The 16,638-nt window shown below is 47.5% G+C and overlaps 1 protein-coding gene across 2 annotated transcripts in view; it reads right to left on the minus strand.

The window, feature by feature from the left end:
- The window catches only part of TFIP11 (tuftelin interacting protein 11), a 134,617-nt gene extending 130,314 nt beyond the window's left edge, over nucleotides 1-4,303 (minus strand). Inside the window, exon 1 of one of the 2 annotated variants that reach the window (XM_085643515.1) lies at nucleotides 4,186-4,303. The gene's annotated coding sequence lies outside the window, so the exon portion shown is untranslated. The remainder of the gene's footprint in view (nucleotides 1-4,185) is intronic. The other variant, XM_085643516.1, reaches the window with a different exon arrangement.
- Between the last annotated feature and the right edge of the window lie 12,335 nt (nucleotides 4,304-16,638).

Below are 16,638 nucleotides of genomic sequence, written 5' to 3' on the forward strand. Positions count from 1 at the left end.
AAGCAAAAGGACTTAGAATAATTCAAGGATGTTCTGTAAAATTCAGGAAAAGGTTGTAGGAAAAATGACTTGCAGTCGAACAGAGACAAGCACAAAAGCATACTACCAATATGGAGCAAGGTAGAGTAAAGACTGTAGAACAAGTACAACACATTATATTAATACAGAATAAGCAGATGGGCAAAATGAAGAAAAAGAGGTTGTGTTATAGATGTGGATTGCATTTCCCACATGTAAATGTTTGTCCGGCACTAGGTCAACAGTGCACAGAACGTGAAAGGTTTAATCATTTTACACGTTTGTGCAGGTTCAAGAGAGAGAAAAAAAAGAAGCAAGGAATAAAACTGAAACAAGCAAAATATGTTTGAGACTGAAATGAAGGTAGACAAAGTTAAATATCTACGGTTGAAAATGATTATGAAGAAGATTAACAGCCAGAAAGATTATACAGGTTGTCTGAAGAAAGCGATTCCAACAAATTAACATGATCAGAAGAGAGGAAACTAAAAGGACAGTGTCTGTGGCTCTCAAAAAGTTCCTTTTGTGCTACACAGTGTAGCGACGTGCAATTTAATGCGTGTCACTGAATATCAGAACATGGAAAAACTGACATCTCTAAGTCCATCACATGTAAATGTTTTCGAGTGGGGAGCAAAACATCGAGTTTTATGTTTAGTTAGGTTTAGAGTACTAGGAAAGCTGAAAGATAACGCAATCACATTAACGAGGCTGTGAAATCTGTGGCACTAGTTCACTTAACTTTACAGACTAAAGTAGAAAAAGAGATAAATTTACTTCTTCATCTAGATATTTTTGAGCCGGTTTCTCTGCCAAAGCAATGGATCTCCGATTGTGGTAGTTTTGAAAAAAGATACAGAGGATATAAGAATTTGTGTGGATATGAGAGTCCCCAAAAGAGTGACAGAGAAAGAAGCATCCAGGACCACATTTTTAAAGGAAATGATAAGTAGCATCAGTGGTGCGACTAATCTTCTCGAAATTGGATTTATACGAAGGATGCCATCAATTAGGAATTGATGATCAGTCTTCTTACATAACATTTTTGCCGCATTTGGGGCAATTTAGGTAAAAAAGATTGAACTTTAATATATACTCAGCTGCTGGAATTTTTCAAGAAACAATAAAGAATGTAATAAGGCCAGTGAGGAATGCTATGAACTCTAGTGACAATACTTTGATATTCGGAAAAACACAGGAAGAACATGATCAAGGGTTAAATGAAGTGTGCCGACTACTTGTGACAGCAGGTCTAAAGCTAAACTAAGGAAAGTGTGAGAAACAAATCTATGGTCAGATATTTTCTCGAAAAGGTATGAGACCTGATCCCAAAAGTATCATCTTTAAACTCGATAGCTAATTCTAAAGGTGTGTCTTAACTGCTTCCATTTTTGGGACTCCCCAGTTACTGCTCATTGTAAATAAAATACTATGCCACTATAAGAGTACTGCTCGGATAATTAACAAAGAAAGGTCAAAAATTCATTTGGGATGTAAACTATAAACAAGCTTTTACACAAATAAAAGATGACATATCGTCTGCAGCTAATTTGAAGTATTTTGATCCACAATTGTGCACAGAGGTAGTCGTGGATTCCAGTCCTGTGGGACTTGGTGAAATGTTGGTGCAGCATAAACCTGGCAGGGAAACTCCTCGGTATGTGATTTCACATGCTAGTAAAAGTTTGTTTGATGTTGAATGCTGGTAGTCACAGCCAGTCTTGCAGTAGTTTTGGAGTGTGAACATGACCATGATATTATATATAGCAAAGCCTTTGCTTTAATAACAGACCATAAAAAACTAGTTGCAATTTATTATAAAAAAAAAAAAAAAAATGTATTCCACCACGTACTGAAAGGTGGGGGATGCGACTGATGGAGGATGATTTCAAGATCATTCACAAGCTGGGAAAATAATTTAATCCAGCAAATTATTTGTCTAGGCACCCCACAGAGATAATAAAACAATTGGAAACAGAAGAATACATATGTTTTATATCAGGTCTGACGTGCCAGGCATTATATCAGAAAAAGAGCTAACTGAATTGACTAAGAAGGATGAAACAATTAAAGAAGTAAAAAATATATATATATTGAAAATAAATACAGGTTAATGAATACTGCGACACGATTCCAAGTGTAATGTCACAACGGACCACCCAGCACTAAAGAGGTATCCACAATTATTTACAGGACTAGGAAAGCAGAAAGATAAAGCAATCACATTAATGAGGCTGTGAAACCTGTGGCACAAGTTCATAGAAGAGTTCAAATACATTACAGACAAAAGTAGAAAAATAGATAAATTCACTTCTTCAGCAACAAATTTGAGCCAGTTTCTCGGCCAGCGCAATACAGAGGATATAAGAATTTGAGTGGATATGAGAGTCCCCAAGAGAGTGACTGGAAGAAGCATCCATGACCATAATTTTAAAAGGAAATGATAAGTAGTATTAGTGCTCAGATGATGTAATTAAGCTTGCAGAGTATCAACACACGTAACAGGGGGTGTCGCCGTGGGAGGTTACAAAATGAGAAGGGTACTATGGAGGACCTACTAAGCCTATTGACAAATGAACAGCCACAGTTTACAGAGGAAAATAGCACAAGACAATGAAAATTATGGGCGGCGAGTGGGTGGAGTTTCAAGTGCCTACCTGAATACAGCATGCCTTGCATAGCAACGCATGTGCCACCATGGCTCGACCTAAAATTGAAACACTATGCTGAGAGCAAGAAGACTTTTCGAAACGAGAACTACAGTGTAGGAGACTCAGCATTGGTGAAGCAACAGAAAGTAAGAAAGTCACAGAGTATGTTCCGACGAGCTCATTAGGAAGTTCCAAAATGCATGGGACTCCAATTACAGCCGAAAGTGAAAGCAGAGTAATAACAAGAAATAGAACTTTTTTCAAAAAATGTAATCCAAGTGCTGAGGAACAAGAAAAAGCGCATTTGGATGGTCAACACATGGAGCAATTAATTAGGAAACCTGTTCGGGTTTCCGTGAAATCCTATCACCTGCTAGATTTCCTCTTCTTCTCAAAAAGAAAGGGGGGGGGGAGAAATGCAATGTCACAAACTGTGAGATAGTGGAATGTTGGCATTGGAAGGTTGGGGGGAAATGGAATGTACATAGGGGCAGTTGAGAAAAGAGCTGTAGTGACATGCACTGTGTTGAGTGTTCTGAATAAAGTCTAAAAAAGGCCCTCCCGTTTTGACTTATTAATTCCAGGGATTACAACCAACATATATACAACTCATGACTCAAGCAATAAACCTTTGATGACGAAAGCTGCAGTAGACCTTGTGACTAAGGCAGATACTCAGTGGATCAGAAACGTGCACAACATGACTAAAGCAATCAACTTCAAGTGCAACAGATCGGTACTCATTTATGAGGGGTGTTGTAGGGCCCTTGATATGGGCAATGGACCTCCAGGGGGAACAGAGCGGTAAACTACCGAAGCAAGGTAATGAGGACCACAGATATATACACCATCACCAAGACAACTCAAAATTCACAGAGAGGATAAAACCTAAGAGGTATAAAGCTGTCTAATACATGACTACTAGAAATGTCTTGCAGCTTGGATTTTGATGCAGCAGAAACCAACAGTTTTATATAGAGTTCCTGTCCTAATATACATATCGAGGTGGTTTATATAAGAGCAACAGCTACATAATTCGAAATATGAGGCAACTAGGACCTTAGAAGAAAAAGCCAAGAAAATAACTTAATACTTGAAATTTAAGACATGGTACAATTATTTGCCATGTCATCTGACTTCACTTCCTCACTATACCTATATAAATCTATGAATTAAAAAAGATATACAAGTTTGTAGACTGCATTGATTAAACATATGTTGATCAGCAATACAACAGAAAAGTATGTAATTTATAAGGATGGGCTGAGAAAAGCCTGTGAATGAAAGATGATTTAAGTTGGAGGTGAAAGAAACCGGTGCAGAAGGTACAAATGGGTCGAAGGGGAATTTATATAGCAGCGAGAGCAGACACTTAGAACACAAGAAAGGATCGAAGAAGACCAGAACTGAAAAGGGTAGATGCAGGAGAGGATGCATGTGGACAGAATAGACTGAGGCTAAAGTAGAGGACTCCCGGTCTTTTCGGTCTCTCATAAGTGACCCGCAGCAGACTTACTTCTATTTGAAAGCTCCAACTGCAGGTAACTCACACCGGACTCCAGGACATTTCCCTCACATCCGGCTGCTGTACGCGTCGATGTATGGTACACGTGAAAGGACAAACTTAGTGCGGTACTACAATCGAAACTAAAGAAAGGCAAACCAAGTTGCTATGCGACCGCGTACTACGAAGGAGGCAGCAAACGGGAGCGCCATCTTGGAAAAGAAGCCCCGGTGAGTTATTCCAGGCACCTTGGTAGGATGAATTTTCAAGGTTGCTCGGACACTGCGCATCAAAGAATAAAAATACTGCTGTGAAGACTGTTTGCTTATCTTGCAATGCTGTTTGCATTGAATTTGTGAGCAAAGCTCATATTCAAGGCGTCATTTCTGAATTTTTAATTGCATCAGGTACAACTTTCAGCAGCTCACGCGGATTTTGGGTTGCCACCTCTCCCAAAGTAAAATACCGGGCATTTTTTCACGTTTTAATTTTCTACATATACCCAGATATGATATTTAAACAGAAGTTTGAAGCAGATAACCGCAGTAAGGTTCAAAGACACTGTGATGGCCCCTAGGCCATGTGCGCTCGTGGCTGACGCGCTGCGCGCTTAGAAACACACAGGGACACTCTCTGTAATTCCAGCGTGGTCCCGACTGCCGTTTGCGGGCCACGCCCCTTTATTTATAGCGAGCGCCTGACGTCATGCGTCAGCGCTCGCGCAACACCTCCGACGCGGGTAGACTGCACCGCTACCTCGCGTCGGAGGACACTACATTCCTTCTAACCTTTATCAAAACAACAAACAAACATTGACTATATAGGTCTGTTACCAGTCACTAGAATTCCAGTCCCAGGTCCGTCACACCAGGCCATGTGCGCTCGTGGCTGACGCGCTGCGCGCTTAGAAACACACAGGGACACTCTCTGTAATTCCAGCGTGGTCCCGACTGCCGTTTGCGGGCCACGCCCCTTTATTTATAGCGAGCGCCTGACGTCATGCGTCAGCGCTCGCGCAACACCTCCGACGCGGGTAGACTGCACCGCTACCTCGCGTCGGAGGACACTACATTCCTTCTAACCTTTATCAAAACAACAAACAAACATTGACTATATAGGTCTGTTACCAGTCACTAGAATTCCAGTCCCAGGTCCGTCACACCAGGAAATCAGCCAGCTGGGAGGATGGCGCAGGATTTCTTCTCAGGCCGTATCCGGACTGCTGTCCCCGCACCGACGGTATTGTTGGGGCCCCTCATTGCTAGGCTGCGCTCCCAGGGGACCTCACCGGAGAGCTTGGCGACCCTCCGCCTGGTGTTCCTGGCAGCGAGGGCACGCTCTGGTCGGATTGATCGTAATCCTCGGTGGGTATGGACCCTTGGCCCCCTTCTGGGCCTTCCTCCGCTAGCGGTTGACATGGCCGGGCACCCTGGCTTTCTGACACCTGCGGGTCTGGAGTCCCGGGGTACACCTTTTTGAAGAAAGATACGTTCCGCGTGACCTCCTCTGTTCCTCTTCTCGCTGTGATCATGTTGCCAGTGCGGCAGACTACTGTCCAAGGTTTGCATTCAAATGGGAGCCGGAATTTGCTCCCGGGATACCTGTCCTTGAGAAAGACTCTGTCCATTACTTGAATGGCTGACGTCCGGGCTCCCCGGTCAGCACTGGCCTGGTCATTGGAGTGGGTCCTGTTGGCTAGGACCTTCCCAGCATCAATCTGGGGCGGGATCCAGCTTGGGTGATGCGGGATGGTGTCTCGCACTACTCTGCCCATGCTCGCAGGTCCTGGAGCTGCTTCTGTCGTGAGATGAGGCGTCAGCCGATATTCTCTCAGGAAACTGTAGATGGCTCTCTCGAGTGGCGATCCATGGGCGTGAGCAATGCGTACCACTTTGTTGAGAGTCCGCATGAACCTTTCTGCTTCCCCATTGGCCTGAGGCCAGCGCGGGGTCACTTTCCGGTGTTGGATCCCCCAAGCCTTAAGATAGTCCGCAAACTCCTGCCCTTGGAAGGGCAGGCCATTGTCCGTCTTCACCACTTCGAATATTCCGTGCGTGGCGATGGTTTCTCGAACTTTGTGATGACCTCCGCGGCGGTCTGGCTTCCCACCACCTCGACCTCCGGGTACTTTGTATAGTCGTTGATGATCACAAGGGCATAGCGTCCATCCGGGAGGTGCCCAAAGTCTGCACTCACCCGCTCCCATGGTCGTTGGGGGTTTTCCTCGGTGATGACGGGGTGGGGGTGATCCGGCTGACCCGACGCCTGGCACCACGAGCATGTTCGGACCGTTTGCCCCACTAGAGGGTCCATCCCCAGGAACCATACCTTGGCCCGCAGCCGACTCTTCGTCTTCACCATGCCTTGGTGGCCCCGGTGTGCAAGGTCCACCGCTTGCTGAGCCAGACGGGATGGGATCACCAGTCGTGGGCCTCGGAGAAGACATCCGCTGTTGTCAACCGAGAGTTCATCCTTGACCCGTATAAGTGACTCCAGGACGGCCTTTGCTTGCAGCGTTCGTCGGGCCATAGAGGACTGGATGGGGCGCCAGTCATTCGACAGGACTGCCATCAGGGCCAGTTGCAGGCATTCGTCCCTCTGGGTGGCTGCCACGATCATTTCAAGGCTCATGGGCAATGGCCGGGATCTCTCTGACACCATCCGGACGTACTCCTCCGTATCTTCAGCGTCCTCTTCTTCCGCTTTAGTGGCCACTCTGGGATGCCTCGAGAGATAGTCCGCGGGATTAGAGGAGCCTGGCTTGTACTCCACTCGGTAGTCGTACTCCTGTAGTTGAAGGATCCACTTTTCAATCCTCGGCGGAGGCTTTGATGCTGATCCTTGAAACAGGGGAATGAGGGGTTTGTGGTCTGTGGACACAGTGAACGGGGGTCCGTACACATAGACGTGAAAATGTCGACAAGCACAGTGGATGGCGATCGCCTCTCGCTCTATCTGCGAGTACCTCTGTTCTGTGTCCGTCTAGGAGCGGCTCGCATATGCTATCGGGGCCCATTCACCATTTTCCTGCAACTGTGCGAGCACCGCCCCTAGCCCATATGGGCTGGCATCCACTGCGACGTTGGTGGACCGGGCCGGATCAAAATAAGACAGGGTTGTGTCGGCCGACAAGGCCGCCTTGGTATCTTTGAAGGCTTGGTCCTGCTCTGGTCCCCAGTGCCAAGGGGTGGTGAATTTTGCCATTTCCCTGAGGGGCTTTGTGAGGTTCGACAAGTCCGGGACAAAACGCTCGCAGAAGTTCACCATCCCTAAGAAGCTTCTTATTTCTGAAATGTTGGAAGGTGCCGGGGCGTCCTGTACATCTTTTACCTTGTCAGGGTCCGGGGCGACTCCTTGGTCGGAGAATGTGTAGCCGAAGAAACTGATCTTCCTCTTTAAGAATTGGCACTTTACCCTGTGTAGGGTCAGTCCGGATTCCTTAATCCTCTGGAGGACCCCTCGCAGTCTCCGATGGTGATCTTCTATCGACGAGGCGTACACCAAGAGATCGTCGCTTACGTTCAAGACTCCTGGTAGCCCGCTGAGGACCTCCCGGATAGTGTTTTGGAACACCTCCGCGGCGCTTGAGATTCCGAAGTTAAGGTGTCGGTACCGCCTGAGGCCGACATGCGTTGAGAAGGTGGTTATGTAGCGAGAGTCCGGGTGTAGCGGCAGTTGGTGATATCCGGACCGAAGATCCATCTTTGAAAACCATCTTGCACCGTTCAGTTCTCCCAGGATGTCGTCGATGGTAGGGGTTAGGTGACGTTCCCTTTTCACCACGGCATTGGGGAGTCGCATGTCCACACAGATGCGGTCCTGCCCCGGCTGTTTCGGTTTTCTTGCCACTACGATCGGGGACACCCACGGGGTGGGTCCACTGACCTTCTCGATAATCCCTTGCTTCTCCAACGCCTCCAGCTCGTCTTCAACCTTCTTGCGCAAGTGGAATGCAATGCGCCTGTGCCTCAGCGCCACCGGTTGGACTGACTGGTCGATGTGGAGAGATACTTCCTTCCCTTTGAGGCATCCGATGCCCTTGAAGACGTCTTCGAACTCCTTCATGATGGCCTCTACTTCTTCCTCTTGCACCGCCAGGGCAAACGATATCAGCTTCAGCTCTTCCGCTGACTGTCCACTGATCAGCATCCCGTTTCCCTACGGGGTCACGTACACTGTGGTGCGCACCCTGATGTCTTTGTGGCTCATCTCCGTCTTGAAACACCCTAAGGGCGGGATTGGTGTCTTCTGTCCATACGCGAATACTCGGATTCTTGCTTCGCTTAGTGGGGGGCTTGGATTTAGTTGATCATACACATTGGCCGCCATGAGCTCGATCAATGGCCCCGTGTCTATGGTGGCTCTCACATCCTGGTTGTGGATCTTGACTTTGCACCTCGGAAGTCGTCGTCTCTTCCGTCGTGGCTGGTCTACTGCGAACACATAGTGGACGGGTATTCCCCTGCGTCATCATCCATATCCTCCCCATCTCGCTCTTCGGCCACCGCCTGAGCTGCCTCCTTCCGTGATTTTGTGGACCGGCATACTGCCGCGAAATGGTTCATCCACCCGCATGCACTGCATCTTTTCCCTTTCGCCGGACAGTCCTGCAGGCGATGGGGCGTGCCTCCGCAGTATCCGCATCCTTTCCTCCTGTCTTGCTGCTTTCTTCCTGCGTTTTGGCGCGATTTACGCCTTACCGCGTTGGTCATGTCCACCGCGTTGACCTGCTCCGTCTTGACAGGGCGGTGGAGCGCCGCCTCCATGTGTGAGGGCCCTGTCTTGCGACAGCTCCTTTGACCGGCCCAGAGTGAGGATGTCCGCAAGGGATTTGCCGTCCTCCTGAAGAATGTTGACTCTGAGTTTGGACGAATAGCATCCTTGTATTATCTGACCTCGGATTTCTTCTTGTTCGTCCCTAAATCCGCACGTGCTGGCCAGTTCCTTCAGGTGCCCATGGAATGCGTCAAGCGATTCCTCTGCTTCCTGCTTGGCCTGGCGAAAAATGAATCTTTCGTAGTCCCTATTCGCCATCGGCTCGAAGTGCGCATTCAGGGCATTGAGGAGCGTGACGTAGGTCTTAGGTGTGGCTTCCACCAAAGTCTTGTAAATACGATGGATGTCCTTGCCTCCCAGGTGGAGGAGTAGGGCTCTGCGCCTCTCTCGGGCTATGCCCGCCCCTTCGAAGTAGATCTGGAGGCGATCAGTCCAGTCTCTCCATCGTGGGGCAAGGGATGAGGAAGCTCCGTCGACCACAAATGGCTCAATGGCGGGATTCAACGCCATCTTGGCGCAGTCGCAAAGACCCTTCGCAGCACGTGCGCTGCTTACCTCCTGGGCGCAGTGGCAGCCGCCTGGCTGAGGACAGGGGAGACACAGTCAGGGCTTGTCCTGTGGCCTGTCCATGTTAGGCCTCGCCATAGGCATCTCTGCTCACCAGGGTGCTGGGTATACTCCTCCACGGGCTCCGCCGGCCGGGTGTGGGGCAAACTCCCATCTGCAGGCACTCCCCTGGGTAACAGGGCTGCACTAGGCGTCCTTCACCCTGCCTGGGGCACATGGCAGGGGAGCTCAAACCAGGCGAGACAGCATGGATCCAGGGCCGAGGGCACAGCTGATGAACAGGAAGAAATGGCCTGTCAGCACCTCTGCATGGGGTCGTTTGTGCCCCTCGTCGCCAGTGTGATGGCCCCTAGGCCATGTGCGCTCGTGGCTGACGCGCTGCGCGCTTAGCAACACACAGGGACACTCTCTGTGGTTCCATCGTGGTCCGACGCGGGTAGACTGCACCGCTACCTCGTGTCGGAGGACACTACAGACACTGCACCACCCAATTTAGTCACTTTGTGTATTAAGGCACCAGCCCTACCAAGGGTCACGCTTCAGGGGTTAGGATAACGCATTTCAGTGAGGTGATTTGCATTACCGCACTGAAATGCAATGTCACGCGTTATAATAGCACCTCCTCAATTGTCACATGAAGCGCTGCTATAGTAATACACTATACAACTTGCAGTGGCAGCGTGCTGCTCCCAGCAGGCTTGGGGGCCCTGACTCAGCTCAGCCTGCACAGTGGTTTAATCATCTAACAGCACTATGCACCTGACCGGACACAGGCGCGGCATTAGCAATCACATCAGGATGGTCCGCAATGTTTGGTTTTTTGAAGACTTGCACAGTGCAGCTGCTGTTGGGCAAATGGTAGCTCATCTCGCCAATCACACCACGGGCGACCGGTGGCGGTATGATCTTGTGATGGACTCGACCTCGCCGGCCCGTTGTCACCCACTGTGCTGCTGGCACACACTGTGGCAATTATGAGGTACCTCGGGGGCTCGGCTCACCACGCACTTACTTGCCTTATTTTCCTTTCTAGACATTAGCCTCTGCTGTGGCCAGGACTGTCCTCAGTCCCTGGTCACTTGGATCTGGAGACAGAGACAGATTCTGTCTCTGCAAGTGCGCATTGGGCCCAGCGCATTTTGAGTCGGAAGTGGAGTTATTTTGAAATATTCCAGACAGCATACTCCGCAGCTTATGGTCTATGTGACCATTCCAGCTGCATTCATCATTTTCTCAGCCTAACAAGTGGCGCCTCTCTCGCCCTGGGTGGTCAGAGTGGGCACTGCCTGTGCACTTACTTAAAATCACCTTGCCGCTCTCAGTCGGGCCACCAGCTGCTGCACCAGCCTGGGGACTTCATGTTTTCACCTGGTCGTTCCTGTCCGAGTGGAAGCTAATTTAGGGTAAATATCTATCCCTTATAATGCTTGGTAGAGATGGTCTTTGTGGGGTGGTCACTTGGGTGTTTTATCTGCATAAGCAGAAACTGGGTTTCCTTTGTGTTAACTACAGATATGTTGGGCCCATATCATTTGTGTGTGCAATCTAGTAAGCTTTGTGTGTTAGCATATGTAATACACACGTGGTTGTTATCCGCATGTCTCGTGATACAACTGTCCGTTTGAATTTGACCCTTCGCTATTTGAAGGACTTGTAGCCTGAGTACAAGTCCCAGAATGCACTGTTCCTGCCCAAGCACGCCTGTGCTGTCTGGCACAAGCCGAGATTGAGCCCACCCACCACAGCCAGCTGATAGCTCAGACAGGAATTCATCACTCCTGATAGGATTGGAGAAGGACTCTTCTTTCCTGCCAGCCCCGGCAGTCTCAAGGCAGGTCAGCTGCGTTGCACCGTGTACTGAAGCGCCGCACTTCTGAACACAATGCCAGGTGAGTGTAGGACTCACTTTGAATCTCATCTACATTGCATTTATTTATTTCGGCTACTCTACTAGGAAGCTGTGTTGTACAAAAATACATACATGAAGCACCAATGCTCTAGGGATTCCACTGTAAAGCAATTGAATATACATATCAGCTTCCAAAAAAACATTTGATTCCTTAAAGTGTTTGAGATTACTGTAACACCATGGTTTGTTCCATGGCATATTACGGGAAGTGATGGCTCGTTACGAGGAAGGAAGGCAGCCAGGCACGGTAATCCACAGCCCTGCTTCTGTCGCTCTTAGCTTGTATCATACTTGAGGGACACATTTAATAAAGTGGGGGCGGTCATGTCAGGCAGTATGTTTTGTTATTAGAAAGTTGGTGAAAGCCACACTTGTAGAATGCTCACCTGGGCACAGAGTGCACAGCTACTTATTAACAATCAGGAGGCATGATTGTATTTTATTTAATACTTTACCTCACTGCTACCATTTAAACCCTTACATAGATGTGCTACCTTTTCAGTTTCACTGGTATTTTAATTGCAGAATGCATTTTTTTTTGATTGAGAGGCCTTTTTGTGTTTTTATAATGCTTAAATTCTGTGGGGTGTACAGTTACAACAGGACCAACCCGAACAAGATGGTAATGGAAACATTCAACATATATCTTGTAGTAGTCGGGCTGGCCCGGCCTTTTATTCCACTCAGTATTTCTCCACAGTCCTGCTGACTGAGGGGAGGAGTTGGCACTGGAATAGAACAAGCTGCCTTTGATGGAGTCTGTGGTGACTGCACATGGGAGACAACAGGTAATAGGAGAGGAATACGTGTCATAGATATATTTTATCTACCTTCCTGAACTAATAGCCTGCCCTGTAAGTAAAGTTACAGCACCTGAGCTGAGCTCTGCATTGCAGCCCCTGTCTGCAGTCTGCACAAATTTGAGTTCAGCATCAGTGAGGCTAGCTCAGGCTCCGTGCTGGGGCCTCTCTCACATCCAAGTGCCCTTCCATTTCTGGTGCTTTGCAGCAATTTTAAAATGTTCTTAAAGTTGCTTGTTGCTCAAAAGGGTGTAAGTTCTGAATAATCATTGCTAATTATTGCTCCCGAAAAAGTGTCACTCATAGTCGTTGAATGTCAGTCATGATTACACTGAAATTATGAACATGTCACACATAAGCAATCTGAAACCTTGGCAGCCATGAGGCACACATATTGCCCACCTCAAGCGAAAAACTGCCTTATGGCCACAAAAAAAATGCAGTTTAGACAGAAAAAAGAGAGGCAATACAGTTTATACGTTGATGCTTCAATGTTAAAAAATAGTTCTAACACTGGTTTTACATGTGCATTGAAAATTCTTTATTTCTTAGATTCTTTTGACAGGTAGGTACAGCCAACGCTTTTCGCCCTACATAGGGCTTCTTCAGGACAAAAATCTCAGTAAGCACTTGCCAAGAGTTCTTGGTGGGAAACGCCCGATCAATCTATACAAGTACCGTCCCCTGGTCAATCATAATGTTTATATAGTCCATCGAGTGTTGTACTCTGGTGCCCTTGATAGAGTCATTTGGATATAAGACAGAGGTGTCCTGTTTAGGGCCCCAGGCGTTTCTGACTTCTTGTGTTTTTTCTGTGAGAAGTATGAAGACTTCTTGTGTTAAATTGATATAGTATTAGTCTAATCTCATGTCTGGAGAACCAACAACTGTTGTCGAGTCTCCGGACCTACCCACCTGTCGAAAGAATCTAAGAAGTAAAGAATTTTCGACACACACGAAAAACCAGCAAAATAACTATTTTTGGACATTGAAGCATCAATGAAGCATCAATGTATAACTTATATTGCCTTTAGATCACTTTGGGAAACTAGAAGAAACCTTTGCTGAGGAGAGGAACCAGAGAGACTGAGGAGAGACTATTCCTAAGCTTGAGGGATTGGCCTGCAGTGGTTGCCTGACTGCCAAAGAGAGGAGTAAGGAACTTTGTGTACTTTATTCAACTTGTGAAGGATCTCCAAGGGCTTGAAAAAAGAGCTTGCCTCCTGCTGAAGTCTCAGGGACAACAGACTTCACCCACCAGCTCCCCAAGAGTTCTTTGGAAGTGCCTGCTGTTTTGCAAGGCTTTCTGAGGGACTGCGTATCGCAAGGAGCTGGAAGCGCGACTCACGAGCAAGAAGCGTGTTGCCGAACCGCCGCTGTCGCTTCACAACGAGTAAGCGCCTCGCAGCGCCGGAGAAGAGGATTGGCGTCGCATCAGATGCCGCCGCATTACCGGGAAGCGTGTCACAGGGACTGTCACGGCTCGCATCGTTGTTGAAGCAACTCGCATTTCCGGAGAGAAGGATCGACGTTGCATCAGACGCCGCCACATCACCGGGAAGCGTGTCGCACGGCCTGTCGTGGCTCGCATCGTGGCCGAAGCATCCTGCACCATCGGAGAAGAGGATCGATGTCGCAGTAGACGCCGCCGCATCACAGAGAAATGTGACGCAGGGCCTGTCGCGGTCCGCATTGTGACGCATCAAGAAAAGCCGCTGTTGAGCTTGGCCCTTTTGGCAGGTTCACCCCTAAACGTTTTGCCTGTCTCCTAGCCTATTCCCTGTGTAGTGTTGGTGGTTTTAGGCCTCTGGGCACTTTAGGACTGTGGCCCAGTGTAAAGTGCGTGCACTCTCTGTGTTACATTTGAAAGGTTGGCCTGGCCTCCAATAGGAGTGCATGGAGGATAAGTGTGTCCATGGTAATTCCTGGTATGAGAGGAGTGCATGGGCGAGTTTAGTATGTATGAACTTGATGGAGCGGGTAGCACAACATTTTGTATACCCCCCTTTCTGCATGTTTATACTAATTAAAATAATCTAATAATTATAATACTATTAATGTGTTTGTGTGAAATTTAATCAACATTACTAATGTATGAAACATACATGGGATTTGCATTTTGCATGGCTTAAAATAATTTATAATTAACATATGTACACATACTAATAATAGAAAAACAGAATATTGCATGATACATGTTGCTTTTGTGACGTTATCGTATGTTGCACCAGATGACATCACCGGGTGAATATGAACACTTTAAATGTTGCCATATGCTAGATAATTACAAGCACATAGAGGAATTAGTGAGGGTTTAACATTTTTATTCATAATTTCCATGTTTTAATTACTTTTTGTGTTTGTTTTGCTTAAATTATCCTTTGGGCCTAAAAAAAAGATGGCCGCCTGACACAATCGACGCGATGTCCACCATTCCACAAGGTTTCAGACCAAGTGCGCTTGCGCCAAACACTCATACCAGTAGCCTCAACATGACCCCAGACACGATGTGCCTTAGCAAGGTCACGATGGGACGCTTGCCAAATGTTCAAACAAAGGACTTATGCAAGGAACCGGATGGATCATGCCTGACAATATGACATCATGAACTGTGTGAAACTTTACCGGACGATCCCAACCAACCAATGGGATGAGCCCAAATTCTCAAATTTGTAACTTTTGGTCCTTATTTCCATTATATAAATGATATTTGAATAGAAAGGACAGTTCTGGTTCTACTTTTTCTCGTACTTCCTTTTCCTGACGGAGACGACGGTGACGCTATGTGACGGTTGTGTTCCTGAATCTTTGACAGACTGAATTGCTGCCCAATTTCTTGATGAACTACGGACTTCTGAAAATCTATGGGCACTGATCGATATTTGCACGTCTCTGGTCCTTGACCTGATCTTTGGGACTGTAGCGTGCTGACGACTAAATTTGATGACTTAGAGGACGACCGATAGCCAGAATAGGTAAATATGGTGTTCTGTGATTTGCGTAATGATTAATAAATTTACTATATGGAACTAAAATTCTTGCATTATTTGGATAAACAAAAATATTGATTAACAAGAAAATGTGTTTGGTCGTTTATTGAAAGGGGTTAGATCAGGATTTTTTTGAGTATGCTTTAGCTGGACTAAATCATCAAACTCAAATCAACTAAATTGATCCGTCGATCACGTGGGAGGAGTATCTTAATGTTTAGGTTCATGATGTGCAGTAATAAAGGTATTAGTGTATAGAAGTGTAAATAAGTTTTCTCTCTATATGTTATAAGGTATTTCTTTCATGTCAGCGCTTGGAACACTCATCTCTCCTGTAAGTGCAGACCAGTGAGAAGCGCAGTGTGAATGTTGGTGTTATGGGCCCCAACAAATGATTGTAGGAGTGAATGTGTTAATGTGATATTTGGTCTGTGATGAAGGGAGGATATTAGGTACAGGGTTTTGTCCTGATTCCCGTTACCCAGGTTTCCACGCTGTATCAAACTCGTGAGAATAAATGCTGCTCAATGGTGTGTGCAGATTTATGGTGACTGGTGGAGAAATGCCACTTTTAGAAGTTGGCATTTCTGTGTGCTATGTGCCTACCTGCCTGATGTGAGTTGCATGTCTGGCTTGTGAGTGACAGGAGCTGAGGGGTGTGAGTGGCTCCAGGAGGGGCAGTGTGAGTCAGCTAGGCTGAATGGGACACCTGGAGGAAGAGTGGTGGGAGGAGTAATCCCCTGACTTTGAATGGGATGGTGCTTCCCTAGTACAATGCTGGCTCTGCCCCCTGTGGTGTGTCTGATCACTGAGCCCCCACCGTACAAAGGGGAAGAGGAGCTGGGTAAACAGAGTGCTCCAAAACCCCCCTGATCCAGTTACATCTGGTTTTCCCCCAGCCCTGTGCCTACACACAAAGAAAATCTGATCTAAAAGAAGGGGCTGTGACCCCATGAAAATGTTGTGCTTTTGGGTGCTGTTCCTGACTTTGGGGGGGGGGCCGGCTGCTGCCGGGCTCCAGGAGGAACCGCCAGTAGGGACTTCCTACCTGCTGGAGGGCCCTGTGAGCTGGCCTGCCTGGGACCAGCCTTTGCCCCCTCTTCATCCTCAAGGACTCCCCTGGACTGTGGACGTTTGCTTTTATTTTGAGAAGCGCTTTGTGTTTATCCTGCAGAGCGCCTTCGTTTTGGGCTGCAGCGCTGATCTGCGATCGATCTCGAGGGAATCCTGACATAGGGATTCCCCTGCATTGCCTGCTTCTTGTAGCGGGAGCCCACCCCGTGTTACTACCACCAATTTATGTTAAGAACCGAACGGGAGCCCACCCAGCATCGGTACCTTAGAAACAGGTGCCCACCCTGCAATTGCCTGGTTTGAAAGCGGGAGCCTAACCCGCATTGCCACTGGCGCTGTCAAGAACACT

The sequence above is a fragment of the Triturus cristatus genome, chromosome 3_1, assembly GCF_964204655.1.
Source record: "Triturus cristatus chromosome 3_1, aTriCri1.1, whole genome shotgun sequence".
Classification (NCBI taxonomy): domain Eukaryota; kingdom Metazoa; phylum Chordata; class Amphibia; order Caudata; family Salamandridae; genus Triturus; species Triturus cristatus.